Genomic DNA, 17924 nt, shown 5'->3' with positions numbered 1-17924 from the left:
ATGGGAGGGTGGGTCCTTAAAATATGCCAAGTGTAGAGGGGAACAAGTAAGCATGTAAATTATAGTTGACTACAGTTGGTACCAATGAGCCAAGGTCTAGGTGAACCCAGGCCTGGGAGTCAGGGAAAGTTTCCCAGAGGAAAAGGTCATCTGCAGGAGGAGCAGGTGTTTGCCAGGGAAATACGGGAAGCGGGCATTCCAGGAGAGGACTGTGTGGGCAAGTGGAAACTGTTGTCAGAGGTCATGGCCTGCTCAGAGCAAGGAGACAAGTGCAGGAAGACTAAAGTAAGACTGGGGTGGCAGAGATGGGAGGGAGGCTAGGCGGGATCAGACAGCAAATGACTTTGTGGAGCCGGGCTTCATCCCACAGGCAACTGGAGCCAGACTACACTTATTACACAGGGAGGTAACATGAACTATTGTTTTCTGGACTCAGGCTCCATGTTGCTCATAGGATCACCACTTCCTGCCATTGTTGGGCTCTGATACAACATCAAGGCTACTGTATGGGGTTCTTTTTCCTATGGGGGAACAGTCTTTCTTTTGGGGTGGGGGCCTTCTGTCCCCCTAATTCCAAACTCACCAGAAATATGTCTCCAATTGGGAGGGGGAGTTCAAGTAGATAGCCGGGAGTTTCATGGGAACGGGCACCCCATCTTTAGGACAATGGTAACTAGCTAGGGCTTTCAGGTGGTACTAGTGGTAAAGTAACCACCTGCTAATGTAGGAGATGTAGGAGACCATGTCCCATCCTGGGTCAGGAAGATCCCCTGGAAGAGGAAATGGTAACTTACTGCAGTATTCTTGCCTGGAAAATTCCATGGACAAAGGAGCCTGGCAGGCTGTGGTCCATGGCGGGGCAAAGAGTTGGAAAACTGAACGCAGCACAGCTATAGCTAAGCTGAAGGGTAGATTAGAGGAGAGCTTAGAAGAGGAGTCTATTAGGCAACTGTCCTAATCACCAAGGGCGAGATCTAATCAGAGGTTAGGAAGACCTGATCCAGGCTAGCAGGAGATGGGGTGGGGGCATTGTGAGAGACATTCTCTGGTGGGATCATCCAGGGCACTTGATAATCTCTGGGATGAGGATGAGGCAGAGAGAGGAGGCACCTAATGTGGGTGAGTGGGAAGAGAAGGGGCTTAGAACACACCAGCTGCAAGGTAGACACTGGATAAGGTTTTGAGCCTGCTATTTGGAGATTTCAAGCAGACAGTTGGAAATGTGGACCTGGAGCTCAAGAGAAAAGTTTTTACCTTCGCACTTCCTCCACACTTCAATCTATTCTACGTGTTTAGCAAAGATGTTGTAAGTCATCTGTTCCATCAGTGTAACCACTGGCTGGTTTTGACGTCACTTCGGATCCTTCACTCAAGCTGTCTGGACCTGAAACTGTGGTCTCTGCCCAGGCAGGCTTTGGTTCTGTAACTTATCTTTCAAAATCTGCCCCCATCTTTGAGTCTTTTCCGTTCAGTCAGCTCAGAGAACATCCTCCCAAATTGCCTCAATGCCTCTCCTTCCTGTGACCCTCTTCTTCAGTAACAGTCTTGCAGCCCGGGTAAGGAGCCCAGAGAATCAGTCTCACTCAGCCCTGGGAGAAAGGAAAGGAAGGAGCTGATGGAGAGGGTGGCAAGTAGGAGTGGCTGAAGCTCTGGTTTTCTCTCCCTCCAGATGGTCTCGCAACCTGTGTGTGGATTCCCTTGCCTTCCTTAGGCCCATGGTGGGGCTGTCTCTGATGCTTGAGCAGAAGTTCCACCTTGAAAGGCTTTACTCTACCACCTCTCCTGCCCCCCAAGGAATTCAAACACACACACACACACACACACACACACACACAACCTGGAAGGAGATGTTGCACTTCTTATATCAGGTTCTCCAGTCAAGTTTGGGAGATAGAAATGAGCATTGCTCTCACCCTGCCCCCAGCTACCTATTAAATCTCTTGCTTCTATGGCTTCTACCTTTGGAGCCTCCCTATGGCAGAGACACTCTCCATCTTCCTGTCCTCTCCTCTTTCCTTGCCTTCTCTAAGTGTCTTCCAATCCTAGAGCACCACACCACACAACTGAAAAGGCTGGAGGTCTTAGCTCAGGCTGCTGTAACAGGAAAATAGATGGGTGGCTTAAACAACATTCATTTCTCACAGTTGTGGAGGCTGAGAAGTCCAAGATCAAGGTACTGGCAGATTAAGGTGTCTAGTGAGGGCTGTCTTCCTGATCACCTTCGTGCTGTGTCCTCACATAATTGGGAGAGAATGTTCTGGTCTCTCTCTCTGCTTACAAGGGCACTAATCCCAACATGGAATTAGTAGGCTCTATCCTCATGACCTCATCTGAACCTAGTTACCACCCAAAGGTCCTGCCTCCAGATACTATCACTTTAGGGGTGAGGTCTTCAACATGGACTTGGGGTGGACACAAGCTTCCAGCTCCTGGTACCCAGGCTCTCAGGTTGAGCATGGGAGAAGAGTAGGGTTGCAAGTACTTGCGCTCTAATATTTTTGACCCTGTCACATTCTGCTTCTGAATTTTATCTCTGTATATGTTTCTAAAACCATCCCATGACCTGCCTTCCTTTGTCACCACTAGATTGCAAACTCCTTGAACACAGGTAAAACCTCTAAATTAAATACATCTGAAGAGCCTGGTATACAATCATCTCTCTTTGGGAATCCTGACACCTAAGTGGATGGAAATCTGGGTCATGGCCTTGCTTGCCTCACTGAGTCAGAGGTGGTCTGCAGTGAGCAAACAGAGGTTCAAATCAGCTTTTCCACTCACTGCATGTGGTGAGCAATCCACTTCTCTCTTCTAAAAAATTAGAATAAATAACACCCGGCATGCCTTTTTTTTTTTACAGGATTCCTGTGAAAATCAAATCAAATATGGAAACACTTGTAAAAGCCCTATGTGAAGTGCGGAAAAATCCTAAACAGTGTGAGATATTGTGATTATGTGGGGCACTGGAAAGGCGAGAGATCTATAGATAGATACGGGGTTCTATATAGATAGGATTGTACAGTTATCCTGTGTGACTTAGTCCTGACTCTATCCAGAGTGTCTGTTTGCCTATTTTCTCAGCTTACTAGTGATCCAAAGCTGTACCAGCTTGACTAGTGTTTGGCTGGGAGGCTAAGAGAGACAAGAGATGGGGAGAATGAATGATGCTGGAAGCAGAGGTAAATGGGCAGACCTCACCTGGCTTCAGGACTGGCTGGGATTTTCCAGGGTGTGTATCACAAGACTTTCTTACCCTTCTTCATTCAACAGTGAATGGCTGTCAGGGTTTGAGTCTGAGTTCACACAGAGAGAGCGCATAGCGAACTGACATGCCTGCAGACTCTGTGGAATACGGACTGTGGAACCTCTCTCGCTCCTCCTTCCCTGTACTCCAGCCACATTAAACTATCAGCAACTCCTTTAACAGAACTTCCCTGGCAGTCAAGGGTTAAGACTCTACCCTTCCAATGCAGGAAGTATGAGTTCAACCCCTGGTTGGGGACTAAGATCCCATATGTCCCTTGACCAAAAAAAAAAAAAAACAAAACAAAACGGAATTCATCTAACATCCTGGGCTCTTTAGGTTTTGACACTACTATCTCCTTCCTGCTCCTGCTTTTTAAATATACACTTTTAATTTTAAAAATTATTTTTATTGGAGTATAATTTATAGTGCTGTGTTAGTTTCTGTTGTACAGCAAAGTAAGTCAGTGAATCTACTCTTTTTTAGATTTTTTTGCCCATTATAGGTCATTACAGTTGAGTAGAATTCCCTGTGCTATACAGTAGGTCCTTATTAGTTATCTATTATATATAGAGAGAGGAGAAGGCAATGGCACCCCACTCCAGTACTCTTGCCTGGAAAATCCTATGCACGAAGGAGCCTGGTAGGCTGCAGTCCATGGGGTCTCTGAGGGTCGGACACGACTGAGCAACTTCACTTTTTTCACTTTCATGCATTGGAGAAGGAAATGGCAACCCACTCCAGTGTTCTTGCCTGGAGAATCCCAGGGACGGGGGAGCCTGGTGGGCTACCGTCTATGGGGTCGCACAGGGTCGGACGCGACTGAAGTGACTTAGCAGTAGCATATATGTAGTGAAGCTTCTCAGGTGGCTCAGTGATAAAGAATCTGCCTGTCAATGTAAGAAACACAAAATACTTGGTTTCATTCCCTGGGTAGGGAAGAGCCCCTGGAGAAGGAAATGTCAACCTACTCCAGTATTCTTGCCTAGAATAACCCATGGACAGAGGAGCCTGGAGGACAGTCTGCAAAAGAGTCAGACACAACTGAGCACAGCACAGTAGCATATATATATATATATATATATATATATATATATATATATATATATATAGTAGTGTGTATATGTCAGTCCCAGTCTCCCAATTTATCCCTCTCCCCTCTCCTGCTCTTTAATTGTGTTTCTTCTCCTTCTTCCCTAAATACCTCTTCCCATGCCCCAAATCCTGCCTTAACCTGGCTCACTTACCTGTTCTTAGGCTTTGGCCAAAGGGTCACCTCCTCCAGGAAGCCTCCCTGAATTCCTCACTTTGGGTTAGGGGTCCAGACTGAGCATCCCACACAGGTAGCAGATATGAACTGTTCAACTATTAGGTACCAATTATGGTACTTTAAAAATGTTCTTGACATTAACTAGAACTACCTTAAGCCCATCCACCTAAATTGAAGAGAAATTCGATACCAGTTGTTCCAGAGATGGGTTCCACCACCTTGGCTCATTGGTCAACCCTGGAGTGCTTAGAAGGGGTCCCCCGGACTCCCCATGCTCCAGCCGGAAGAGGCCTGGGTGGTTCTGCTGCTTCAAGCCCTGTTCCCCAGTGACTCTCTGTCACTTCTGTCCCATGGATCCTACAGCCTCCTGCTCCAGCTCCCTGCTCAGACCTTAAGGATGTCCCCCATGGAGGCTGGCTCCACAGCATCTCGACCCTTCTCTAAACTCTGAGAGCTCTCCCACCCAGTTCTTCCTAGTGCCTGAAGCTCTCCTCAGAGATGGGCACAATAAAAGACAGAAATTGTGTGCACCTAACAAAAGTAGTGGAGAAGGCAATGGCACCCCACTCCAGTACTCTTGCCTGGAAAATCCCATGGACGGAGGAGCCTGGTAGGGGCAGTCCATGGGGTCGCTAAGAGTCGGATACGACTGAGCGACTTCACTTTCCCTTTTCACTTTCACGCATTGGAGAAGGAAATGGCAACCCACTCCAGTGTTCTTGCCTGGAGAATCCCAGGGACGGGGGAGCCTGGTGGGCTGCCGCCTATGGGGTCGCACAGAGTCGGACACAACTGAAGCGACTTAGCAAAAGTAGCAGTAACAAAAGCAGAAGATATTAAGAAGAGATGGCAAGAATACATAGAAGAACTATACAGAAAAGATCTTCATGACCCAGATAACCATGATGTGATCACTCACCTAAAGCCAGACATCCTAGAATGAGAAGTCAAGTGGGCCTAAGGAAGCATCACTACAAACAAAGCCAGTGGAGGTGATAGGATTCCAGTTGAGCTATTTCAAATCCTAAAAGATGATGTTGTGAAAGTGATGTACTCAATATCCCAGCAAATTTGGAAAAAGCAGTGGCCACAGGACTGGAAAAGGTCAGTTTTCATTCCAATCCCAAAGAACGGCAACGCCAAAGAATGTTCAAACTACCTCACAACTGCATTCATCTCACATGATAGCAAAGTAATGCTCAAAATTCTCCAAGCCAGGCTTTAACAGTATGTGAACCGTGAAATTCCAGATGTTCAAGCTGGATGTATGAAAGGCAGAGGAATCAGAGATCCAGTTGCCAACATCCGTTGGATCATTGAAAAAGCATGAGAGTTCCAGAGAAACATCCGGAGAGAATACAGTCAACATTCTGCTTTGTTGACTACACCAAAGCCTTTGACTGTGTGGATGACAACAAACTGTGGAAAATTTTTAAAGAGATGGGAATACCAGACCACTTTACCTGCCTCCCGAGAAATCTGTATGCAGGTCAGGAAGCAACATTAGAACTGGACATGGAGCAACAGAGTGATTCCAAATAGGGAAAGGAGTACACCAAGGCTGTATATTGTCACCCTGCTTATTTAACTTTTATGCAGAGTACAGCACGCAAAATGCCGGGCTGGATGAAACACAAGCTGGAATGAAGATTGCCATGAGAAATATCAATAACCTCAGATACACAGATGACATCACTCTTATGGCAGAAAGCGAAGAACTAAAGAGCCTCTTGATGAAAGTGAAAGAGGAGAGTGAAAAATTTGGCTTAAAACTCAACATTCAGAAAACGAAGATCATGGCATCCAGTCCCATCACTTCATGGCAAATAGATGGCGAAAAAATGGAAACAGTGAGAGAGTTTATTTTCGTGGACTCCAAAATCACTGCAGATGGTGACTGCAGCCATGAAATTAAAAGACACTTGCTCCTTGGAAGAAAAGCTATGACAAATCTAGACAGCATATTAAAAAGTAGAAACACTAGTTTGCCAACAAAGGTCCGTCTAGTTAAAGCTATGGTTTTTCCAGTAGTCATGTATGGATGTGAAATTAGTACTATAAAGGAAGCTGAGTGTCAAAGAATTGATGCTTTTGAACTGTGGTGTTGGAGAAGATTCTTGAGAGCCCCTTGGATTGCAAGATCCAACCAGTCCATCCTAAAGGAAATCAGTCCTGAATATTCATTGGAAGGACTGATGCTGAAGCTGAAACTCCAATATTCTGGCCACCTGATGTGAAGAGCTGACTCATTAGAAAAGGCCCTGATGCTGGGAAAGATTGAAGGTGGGAGGAGAAGGTTGGATGGCATCACTGACTCAATGGACATGAGTTTGAGCAAGCTCCAGGAGATAGCGAAGGACAGGAAAGCCTGGTGTGCTGCAGGGCATGGGGTCACAAAGAGTCAGACATGACTGAGGGATTGAACAACAACAATATAACTGAATCACTTTTCTATACGCCAGAAGCTAATATAGCATTGTAAATCCACCATATCTCAATTAAAAAAAAAAAAATCAAACCTTCACAGCTACTACAACTCTGACAAAAAAACTGGGCACTGTGGCCCAGCCAACTTGACACATGAAATTAACCATTGAGGAACTTTCCTGGAGAAGGAGAAGGGCAAGGGGACGACAGAGGATGAGATTGTTGGATGGCATCTCCAACTTGATGGACATGAGTTTGAGTAAGCTCCGGGGGTTGGTGATGGACAGGGAAGCTTGGCGTGCTGCAGTCCATGGAGTCGAAAAGAGTCAGGCACGACTGAGAGACTGAACTGAACTGAACTGAGGCTCCCCTGGGTCTGGCTGATGCCTCTTTCCTACCCGCTGAACCTCCACCCTTTTCTTAGACAAAGAAATCTAATTTCACTCATAGGAGATTACACAAACGACCCTCACCACTTCCTGTGGTCACCTTCTGGAGGTGAAGATTTCTCAGGAATCTCTTTGTGACCCCACAGGCTGTAGTTCATGGGCTCCTCTGTCCATGGGATTTCCCAGGCAAGAATACTGGAGTGGTTGCCATCTTTTCCTCCAGGGGATCTTCCCAATCCAGGGATCGAACCTGCATCCCCAGTGTCTTCTGCATTGCAGGCAGACTCTTTACCACTGAGCCACCAAGGAATCTGAATAGAGGCCTGCTTACCATCCTGAAAGGGGGAAACGTCTTCCATTCTCTTCTAGGGCATCCACAGAGGCAAAATCCAATTCTTAAGCGATTACTCTGTTTCAATGTCGCATATTTACATCTCATCCAAACCAAAAAGAAAAGAAAACAAGAAAAAGAAGGTTCATTTGTACTTTAATTACTCGTTTCAGTCTCTTTAAAAATAGCTTTATAACTATCTTGAGGACAGATCTTTCTATTCCCAAGATGAGTGCTTAATAAATAAATGTTGGGTGAACAAATGAATTGCCTGTGGAATTCAGAACTCAGTGCAATCTTGTACTCACCAGCCATGTTACAAGCCTTAAACATCAAGGTCTATTTGGCATTCTCTTTTACTGACAGAGAACTGCTTTTCAGAGCTTGAGAGCAGCTTGTCTCCTAGACTGGGGAACGAGTTTGTCTGAGACAGAATGCTTGTATAGGAATTTTATATCATGTGTGGCCAAGTCTTTGCCAGCTTGTGAACATCAGTTCCATGGTCAGTCAATAGACTTGACCTTCATGATTCCAGGCAGTTAATTGCCAGTGTCAATAATTCAGCAAATCATTTAGTAGAACTTGAGAACAGTTTCATCTGAGGAAAGCACTGGAAGGCCGTTCACGTGCTTGGGCAAATGTTTCGTTTGTTCATGTGTTTATGTAAGTGTGTTGGGCTGGGGGGTGCGGTTGTTTTGTTTTTGTTGTGCTTTGTTTTGGACTTGCTCCATCAAAGCCTTGGCTTCAGGGTGTTAATAAAACAGGCCAAATATTAATAATAAACAGTTGAATCAGCAGTGCCCCAGAAACCAAGGTGCCATGGGATGAAATGTTTCCACCTGTGCTGAAAAAGAACATAAGAAGCCCAAATGACCACAGCAAGCAGAGTTTTCATTCCAGAAGGTACGCAGCCTAAGGAGGGCTCCTTGGCACGCTCTTCTTGGCACCTGTGACTCCAGACCTCCACCCTCCCCCTGGAAATAGAGAAGGGCTCCGGAAGGCACTTAGTTATCTCAATAACAGGCAAAGTGTTATCCCTCGGTGAGAGAAATTTAATTCCAGTGATTTGTGTGTGAGAGCTCAAGGGATACCAATCAAAACCCAGCTGGTTTGAGAGAGTGAGATATCTAGTAACCAACAAACAAGTTGGTTATTTCTCCAAAACAGGTCACACCGAACACATTTATAGACTCTTTTCTTTTTTCCTTGACTTAATTACTGATCTGGTAGATAGCTGGACTGCAGTGGGAAGCAAACCTTCCAACTATAATCAGAAACACTCCCTCTCGATGCTAAAGCAGCCGCACTCAGGTTAGACGTGAGCTTGTTGTACCTGGGTGACAGCAGGTGCATGGTTGGGGCAGAGCACCAGAGCACCAGCTGGGGGAAGTGGAAGGCTCCTTGCGGAAAGGGGCCCGTGGGAAACCCGTGCCCGGTGGGGACCCTGTGTATCTGCCACACACAGAATCCAACAAAGAGGGGATTTCTCTGCTGGTCCAGTGGTTGAGGCTTCGCTTTCCAATGGGTGCAAATTTGATCCTTGGTCAGGGAGGGAGCTAGACATGCCTTTTGGCCAAAAATCCAAAACATAAAACAGATGCAATATTGTAACAAATTCAACAAAGGCTTTAAAAATGGTCCCTATCAAAAAAAAAAAAAAAAAATCTTTTAAAAAAAAGAATCCAACAAGGAGAAATGAAGAGGATGGGGAGTCATTGGTGGATTGAATGCCTGTCTACTACAGGAATCCCCAAGGGCTTCCTTAGATGGTAAGGAAGTTGAGGAGAAAAATTCTCCGTGTGAACCCGGACAGTGGCCTCCAGACAGAACTGAGGAAAAGGGCCTGGTGAAATAAAAAAGAAGGTGAAGAACTCCATCTAAGCATCAGTTAACAACTAATTATTGAGCACATGATTACAAAGGCCAGTGACTCTGCTGGGCGCCAAGAATAGATTGTAAGAGAGATCTGGTTACACCCTCATGGAGCTTCCTGTACTGTGAGAGATCTGGACATCGGTTAATTAATTCTACAGAGACAGTCATGGACTTTGACATTCCACAAATAATTCTAGTCTCCTGGTACTGGCCACTTGCCACCAGCTGCTTTCTCCAACTATGACCAAAGACAGATTCAGCTCAAACGCAACATTCTGAAGATCTCACAGGATTATCTCCTTTCTTCTCTCAACGCCCAGAGAGGTGAACTGTTCGTGAACAAAATTAAGCTCATTTGGGATGGAGGCGGATGTCAATTATTGGTATAAATGTTATTGCTGGTGGCTGTAAAGCAGCCACTTGATTTCTGAAAATCAAGACTCTCGCTGGTGGCTCAGATGGTAAAGAATCTGCCTGTGATGCAGGAGATCTGGGTTTGATTCCTGGGTTGAGAAGATACCCTGGAGAAGGGAATGGCAACCCACTCCAGTGTTCTTGCCTGGGAAATCCCATGGACAGAGGAGCCTATCGGGCTGCAGTCCGTGGTATCACAAAAAGTTGGATACTACTGAGCAACTAAAACACATATACACATGGAGTTTTGCCCAGGGGCTCCACTTTATTTGAAGTGTAACTTAAGAAATTCTTAAAAATTAGTTGTATGCGTAAGCATGCAGTGCTAATTACAGTTTGTTGTTGTTATTCAGTAGCTAAGTCATGTCCAGCTCTTTTCGATCCCATGAACTACAGCACACCAGGCTTCCCTGTCTATCACCATCTCCCAGAGTTTGCTCAAACTCTCATCCATTGAGTCGGTGATGCCATCCAACCATCTCATCCTCTGTTGACCCCTTCTCCTGCCCTCCATCTTTCCCAGCATCAGGGTCTTTCCCAATGAGTTGGCTCTTCCCAGTAGGTGGCCAAAGTATTGGAGCTTCAGCATTAGTGCTTCCAATGAATATTCAGGGTTGACTTCCCTTAGGATTGACTGGTTTGATCTCCTTGTTGTAATAATAATAACAACAATAATAAAGCATACAAGTGCTCAGGAACCTCTCAACAGTTAAATGCATCCACATGATGGAATAGTTTGCAACAGCTAAAAACAATTGGAGCAGGTGGTCATGATCTCGTAAGTGAAAAAAGTTGATACAAACTCATATATACAATATACTTCAACTATGTAAAAATATATGAACATAAAAATGAGAATATGCCAAATATTAAGGAAGTTTGCTCTGAGAAGTGAGATTACAGATGACTGCTATTTTTTTTTTCCCACATGTTCTAAGCTTTCCCCACTGGGAGGAAATCACTTTTAAAATCAGAAAAGGGTTATTACCAACGAAAAAGAATAATTTCAGGCCTATAAACAGCTGTAGTTGAATTTGGAATTCTAAGTTTTTCCTCCGTTTTCCTGCTGCCTCCCTCTTCGCTTTGTTTCCATTTGAGGAACTAAAGGCCTGCAAGGTGAGGGTGAGTATTTGGTTTAGTAGTTTTGAAGGGCCTCCTGGCACCCCTGGAAAACAGCCACTCCCCAGGGCTTGGCCACCCTCTGAGGGAGGAGAGCAGATGACTCCACACCCCACTGGTGGGGGAGGAGGAGAGGGAAGGGGAAGGGGAGGGGGAGGAAGAGATGGAGGGGGAGGGGGAGAGGGAAGGGAGTTGGGGGAGAGAGAAGGGAGGGGGAGGAAGAGATGGAGGGGGAGGGGAGAGGGAAGGGAGAGGAGGGAGAGGAGGAGAGGGAGGGAGGAGGAGGAGATGGAGGGGGAGGGGAAGGGAAGGGGGGAGGGGGAGGAGGGAGGAGGAGGGGAAGGGAGAGGAGGGGGAGGGGAAGGGGCAGGGCAGCTGGGGCTGGGCAATGAAGTGTCTGGGGTGGGAAAGGCAGAGACCGCTCTGGGGACTTTGCCTAGCACCTTTGTGGCTCAGCTGCTTGCAATACGGGAGACCTGGGTTTGATCCCTGGCTTGGGAAGATCCCCTGGAGAAGGGAAAGGCTACCCACTCCAGTATTCTCACCTGGAGAATTCCATGGACTATACAGTCCATGGGGTCGCAAAGAGTTGGACACGACTGAGCGACTTTCACTTCACTTCACTTCCTTACACTAAAGACAAGCATTCCCAGCAGCTACTGACTGTGTTCATTTTCCTCCTTTTCAAGGTGAGAAAGGAACATTTGCAAATTTGAGGTAAAACCTAGACATCAGGAATGAAACAAGGGAAGTATCAAGTATGATAGATAAATCCTAGGTGAGTCTGGGCTGGGTGAACTGTTGTACCCAACTGGAGAAAATATTAGTTGCTCTGTTGTGTCCAACTCTTTGTGACCCCATGGAGCCCGCTAGGCTCCTCTTGTCCATGGAATTATCCAGGTAAGGATACTGGAGTGGGTAGCCATTCCTTTCTCCAGAGGATCTGCCTGCAATGCTGGAGACCTCGCTTCGATCCCTGGATCAGGAAGATCCCCTGGAGAAAGGAATGGCTACCCACTTCAGTATCCTTACCTGGAGAATTCCATGGGCAGAGGAGCCTGGCAGGCTGCAATCCATGGGGTCACAAAGTGTCGGACACGACTGAGCGACTAACAATTTCACCTAAATGGTAAGCATTGGTAAACCAGTAACCAGCCTTCTCAGTGGAAGAGGCCAGGCCAGTGATTCTGAGACCTTCAGTGTGTTTCAGAAGCTCCTGGGTACTGGATGAGGGAGCTTTATCCCCTGTTTATGCGCTGGTGGAAAATCCTGGGCGAGGAGACAGTTTAGACAATGCAGCACGTACTGGGATCCTTCCACAGTGCAGGAGTGTTTCCCGTCTTTAATCAGTGCCAGTGAATACCAGAAGGTTTTCTTTTCAGGAGTTCAAAATTCAAGCAGCCCAGGGATGAACAGGGCTGCAAACAAAGGCACAGCCAACCACTGAGGGGAGGAGGAGGAGAAAGGTGAGCACTAGGGCCTCCTGGGGAAACCGGGATAATCTATTTAGAGGTAGGAGGGAAAAGACGCTGGCCTCAGGGGACCAGAAAGTTTACCATTAACTTCAAGGGAGGTGGAGCCAGAGCCTCTATTTGTGTCCAGAGATGCAAATAAGGAAGGAAGAGAAGAGAGATCTCTTAGGGCTGGAGTGGAAAGGCTTGAGGGGGAAACTCCAGACAGCCTTCCCTCCTTCCTCCTGCAGGTCCTCCAGTTCTACCTACCCAACTCCATCACCCTTTTCCAAATCACCTCTCTGTGCAGGTTAATTGGGTTTGTTTCCCCAGAGGGGACCATAAGAAGACACAGGTTGTCTTCGTTTTGTATCACTGCCTCTCTGATTCATTCAGCAACTATTCCTCTGACCTGCTTCTTCTATCAATAATACCCAAACATTTTCAATTAGCAGGCCACTTCAGGAAAGGCAAAATAGCCCCTATGGAAGTGTGATTTATCTCAGTGCTGGCCAGGTTTTTCTGTGTCACAGCACACGTCATGGTAAACTTTAATATTTATATGGCAGGAGGATAAATTGATTGTGTAAGGCTGGAAGCTGTCACCAGGAGCCAGCTACTCCAGGGTTGCATGGGTTCATCTCCTCAACATGCCTGTAAACCACATCTTGGCACACTATTGGGAACCCCCAGTCTAACACTTGGAGCCTGGCCACTAAAAAATAAAATCCTTACAATTAATAAATGGAAGACATGTCTGTCAGAGACACAGTGACCTAAACTATATGTCTTAAGTATTGGGTATGTGTGTGCTCAGTTGTGTCCGACTCTGCAACTCCATGAACTGCAGCCCATCAGGCTCTTCTGCCCGTGAGATTCTCCAGAGAAGGATACTGGAATGGATTGCCATTTCCTACTCCAGGGGAATCTTCCCAATCTTGGGATCAAACCCAAGTCTCCTGAGTCTCTTGAATTGGTAGGCAAATTCTTCAGTGCTGTGCCACCTGGGCACACATTTTCAATTTAAGCCCAAAAGAAAACAAGGACATTTTAATAGGATGCTGAAGTCCCCACCTGTAGGCTATGCCTGGACTATGTTGGGAGAGCCCTGGTGGTCTAGATGTCTGTTCTAACCTGGGGGGAGAACTAAGGGCTTATTATCATTATTGTAATATCCATAGCAATATCCTTTTAACCACTACTGGTTCTGAACCAAAAGAGAACAAATCTTAGGAATGTGAAAAATTGAAATGAAAATATAACTTTCTTTCTGATAAAGCTAGATTGGAAAAATGTGGCTGATCCGTCCATCCAAACGGGCTTCCTACTTTTTCCACTCAGATTTAAACTTACCCACACAAGTCTTCAGCCAAGCAGCTGGATCACCACAGGGCAAACAACCCCCCATCCTTCCTGCCAGGATTGGCTGCTTACCCCATGGGGTGCGGGAGGTCTTGAGAATTCAAGTTATTTTTCCAATACCATTCCCTCCCAGAGAAACCAGCAGAAGTTTCTATTTAATGGGGCAGGATAGGAATGCAGAGTGATGAAAACAGCCCAAAGAGCCCTTTGAGGGTTTATAAACCCTTTACCCTCAAGTACATGCTGAGTGTGGCTTGGCTTCCTGGAAAACAAAGCTTGGGCAGAGCCGAAGGGTTAATGTTTCAGTGCAGAGGTTGTCAGCCCTGAGCAGCAAGAGTGAGGAAGAGAGGTGAGGCCAGGAAGGAGGGGAAGCAAACACAAGGTCATGCGTTATCAAACTGGCAGCGGCCTCACAAGAAAATACACTGAGCGGCTCACTCCCTCCCTTGGGACGGCTCAGGGATTGGAAGAGTCAGTTGGGGAGAAAGAAGCAGGGCGAGCAACGGCCAGCCCCTCCTAGTCTCCTCTCCTTTTACTGGTCCAAGTTTATCCCCTGGCTGTAACTCCCCTCATCTGGGTGGTATAAGCCCTCCGAACAGCAGCTGGGCAGGCAGAGGTCCTGGTGGCCAGCTGGGCTGGACTTGGATGCTGTCCCCTGGCTCCTTCGGGGCAGCTGAGGTCACACCTGACCAGGACAGCAGCTGTGGCTGCAGGGCCACAGAAAGAAGCCAGCACTTCTCTGGCTGGGAGGCAGGGCAAGATGAGACTGAAGGGAAAAAAAAGGTGGGGCTTAGTCAGTCTGGGAAGGTATATAAACTGGGTTCAGACAGTCCCTTAGGAAAATTCGTTTTGGGCCCCTGATTGTGAATTCGCTCAGGCCCCTGATGCTCTGGGCAGTCAGATGTCTTTTGATGGCAACTTTGGTAAGCACGGACTGAAACAAAGAGCTGTGCTGTCTCCTGATGAAATGCTGCTGCAACTGTCTGCAAGGACCCAGAGTCTTGCACGTTTGAGCCCACAGCAACACAGGAGCCTGGGCCATGGGTCCAACTGCTTACCAGGTAGCCAAACACATGGCATTGGTATGGCATCATTTTTTTTTAAGTGGAAGGAGAATCTGCTTTATTGTGTCATCAGAATATGATGATTTTTTTTAGAGGATCATTGCTTTACGGATGCTGTGTTGGTTTCTGCCATAGAGTAGTGTGAATCTGCCAGAACTATACATATGTCCCCCTCTCTCTTGAGCCTTCCTCTTCCCCTCCACCATCCCACCCCTCTAGGTTGTTACAGACCACTGGGTGGAGCTCCCCGTGTTATACAGCAACTTCTCACTGAGTTTAGTCATCCAGTCGTTCCAACTCTTTGCGACCCCATGGACTATAGCCCACCAGGCTCCTCTGTCCATGGGATTCTCCAGGCAAGAATACTGGAGTGGGGTGCCATTTCCTTCTCCAGAAGATCTTCCTGACCCAGGGATCAAACTTGCATCTCCTGAATTGGCAGGCAGATTCTTTACCATCTGAGCCACCTGGGCTTCCCAACTACCCATTCGCTGTCTATTTTACATATGGGTACAGCATCATTTTAAGTTACTTATTTATTTCAAGCTGTGTATGGTTTACTGTTTTTTTAGATAGAATTCTCATAGTTTAAAATTAATTCTTTTAAAATATACGGTTCATTTGTTTTATATCATTCACAAGATTGTGCAACCAGCAACATAATTAATTTTAGAACATTATCATTAAAAAAAAAAAAAGAACATTATCATTAACCCAAAAAGAAATCCCATCCCCATCAGCCATCTCTTTCCATTTTCCATTCCCCCCAGGAAATCACTAATTGACTTTCTTTCTCTGTGAATTTGCCTATTTTGGACGTTTCACATGAGTAGAATTATACAGTACGTGGCCTGTTGTGACTGGCTTCTTTATTGAGTCTGTTTTCAATGTTCATGGATGTTGTGGCATGTATCAGAACTTCAGTACTTTTAATGCCTGATTAATAGTCCATCTTGGGCTTCCCAGGAGGTGCAGTGGTAAAGAACCACCTGCCAATGTAGGAGATATAAGAGATACAGTTTTGATCCTTGGGTCAGGAAGATCCCCTGGAGGAGAGCATGACAACCCACTCCAGTATTCTTGTCTGGAGAGTTCCATGGACAGAGGAACCTGGCAGGCTCCAGGGAATCATCTCGAACCCAGGGGTCAAAACTTTGTCTCTTATGTCTCCTGCAAGCTTTTTGTGTTTTAATTTCTCTTGGGTACACACCTAAAAATGAAACTGCTGGGTCATACATTAACTACATGCTTAACTTTTTGAGGAACTGCCAGACTGTTTTCCAAGTGGTTGCACCATTTTACTTTCCTACTGGCAATCTATGAGGCTTCTACGTATCCTCACCAGCACTTGCTGTCTGTCTCCTTTATTATAGCCATCCAAGTGGGCGAGAAGTGTTTGCTGTTGTTGTTCAGTTGCTAAGTCATATCCGATTCTTTGCAACCCCATGGACTGCACCACACTAGGCTCTTCTGTCCTCTCCTATCTCCTGGAGTGTGCTCAAAGTCACGTCCATTTAGTCAGTGTTGCTGCCTAACCATCTCATCCTCTGCTGCCCTTTTTTCCTTTTGTCTTCAATATTTTCTGACATCAGGTCTTCTCCAGTGAGTTGGCTCTTCGTATCAGGAGTACGTCAAGGCTGTATATTGTCACCCTGTTTATTTAACTTATATGCAGAGTACGTCATGAGAAACCCTGGACTGGAAGAAACACAAGCTGGAATCAAGACTGCCGGGAGAAATATCAATAACCTCAGATATGCAGATGACACCACCCTTATGGCAGAAAGTGAAGAGGAACTAAAAAGCCTCTTGATGAAGGTGAAAGTGGAGAGTGAAAAAGTTGGCTTAAAGCTCAACATTCAGAAAACGAAGATTATGGCATCCGGTCCCATCACTTCATGGGAAATAGATGGGGAAACAGTGGAAACAGTGTCAGACTTTATTTTTCTGGGCTCCAAAGTCACTGCAGATGGTGAGTGCAGCCATGAAATTAAAAGACGCTTACTCCTTGGAAGGAAAGTTATGACCAACCTAGATAGCATATTCAAAAGCAGAGACATTAGTTTGCCAACAAGGTTTCTTCTAGTCAAGGCTATGGTTTTTCCTGTGGTCATGTATGGATGTGAGAGTTGGACTGTAAGAAGGCTGAGCACCGAAGAATTGATGCTTTTGAACTGTGGTGTTGGAGAAGACTCTTGAGAGTCCCTTGGACTGCAAGGAGATCCAACCAGTCCATTCTGAAGGAGATCAGCCCTGGGATTTCTTTGGAGAGAATGATGCTAAAGCTGAAACTCCAGTACTTTGGCCACCTCATGCGAAGAGTTGACTCATTGGAAAAGACTCTGATGCTGGGAGGGATTGGGGGCAGGAGGAGAAGGGGACGACAGAGGATGAGATGGCTGGATGGCATCACTGACTCGATGGACGTGAGTCTCAGTGAACTCCGGGAGTTGGTGATGGACAGGGAGGCCTGGCATGCTGCGATTCATGGGGTCGCAAAGAGTCGGACACGACTGAGCGACTGATGTGATCTGATCTGATCTAATCAGGTGGCCAAAGTATTGGAACTTCAGCTTCAGCATCAGTCCTTTCAGTGAATATTCAGAGTTAATTTCCTTTAGGATTGACTGGTTTGATCTCCTTGCAGTCTAAGAGACTAAGAGTCTTCTCCAGCACTACAATTCAAAATCATCAATTCTTTGGTGCTCAGCCTTCTTTATGGTCCAACTCTCACATGTGTACACAACTACTGGAAAAACCATAGCTTTGACTATACGAAACTTTGTAGGCAAAGTGGTTTCTCTGCTTTTTAATATGCTGTCTAGGTTTGTCATAGCTTTCCTTCTGAGGAGCAAGTGTCTTTTAATTTCAAGGCTGCAATCACCATCTGCAGTGATTTTGGAGCCCAAGAAAATAAAATCTGTCACTGCTTCCACTTTTCCCCCTTCTATTTGCTATGAAATGATGGGACCAGATGCCAT

The sequence above is a fragment of the Bos indicus genome, chromosome 4 (genome assembly GCF_029378745.1).
Source record: "Bos indicus isolate NIAB-ARS_2022 breed Sahiwal x Tharparkar chromosome 4, NIAB-ARS_B.indTharparkar_mat_pri_1.0, whole genome shotgun sequence".
NCBI classification, from domain to species: domain Eukaryota; kingdom Metazoa; phylum Chordata; class Mammalia; order Artiodactyla; family Bovidae; genus Bos; species Bos indicus.
Note: the sequence above shows the minus strand (reverse complement) of the source record.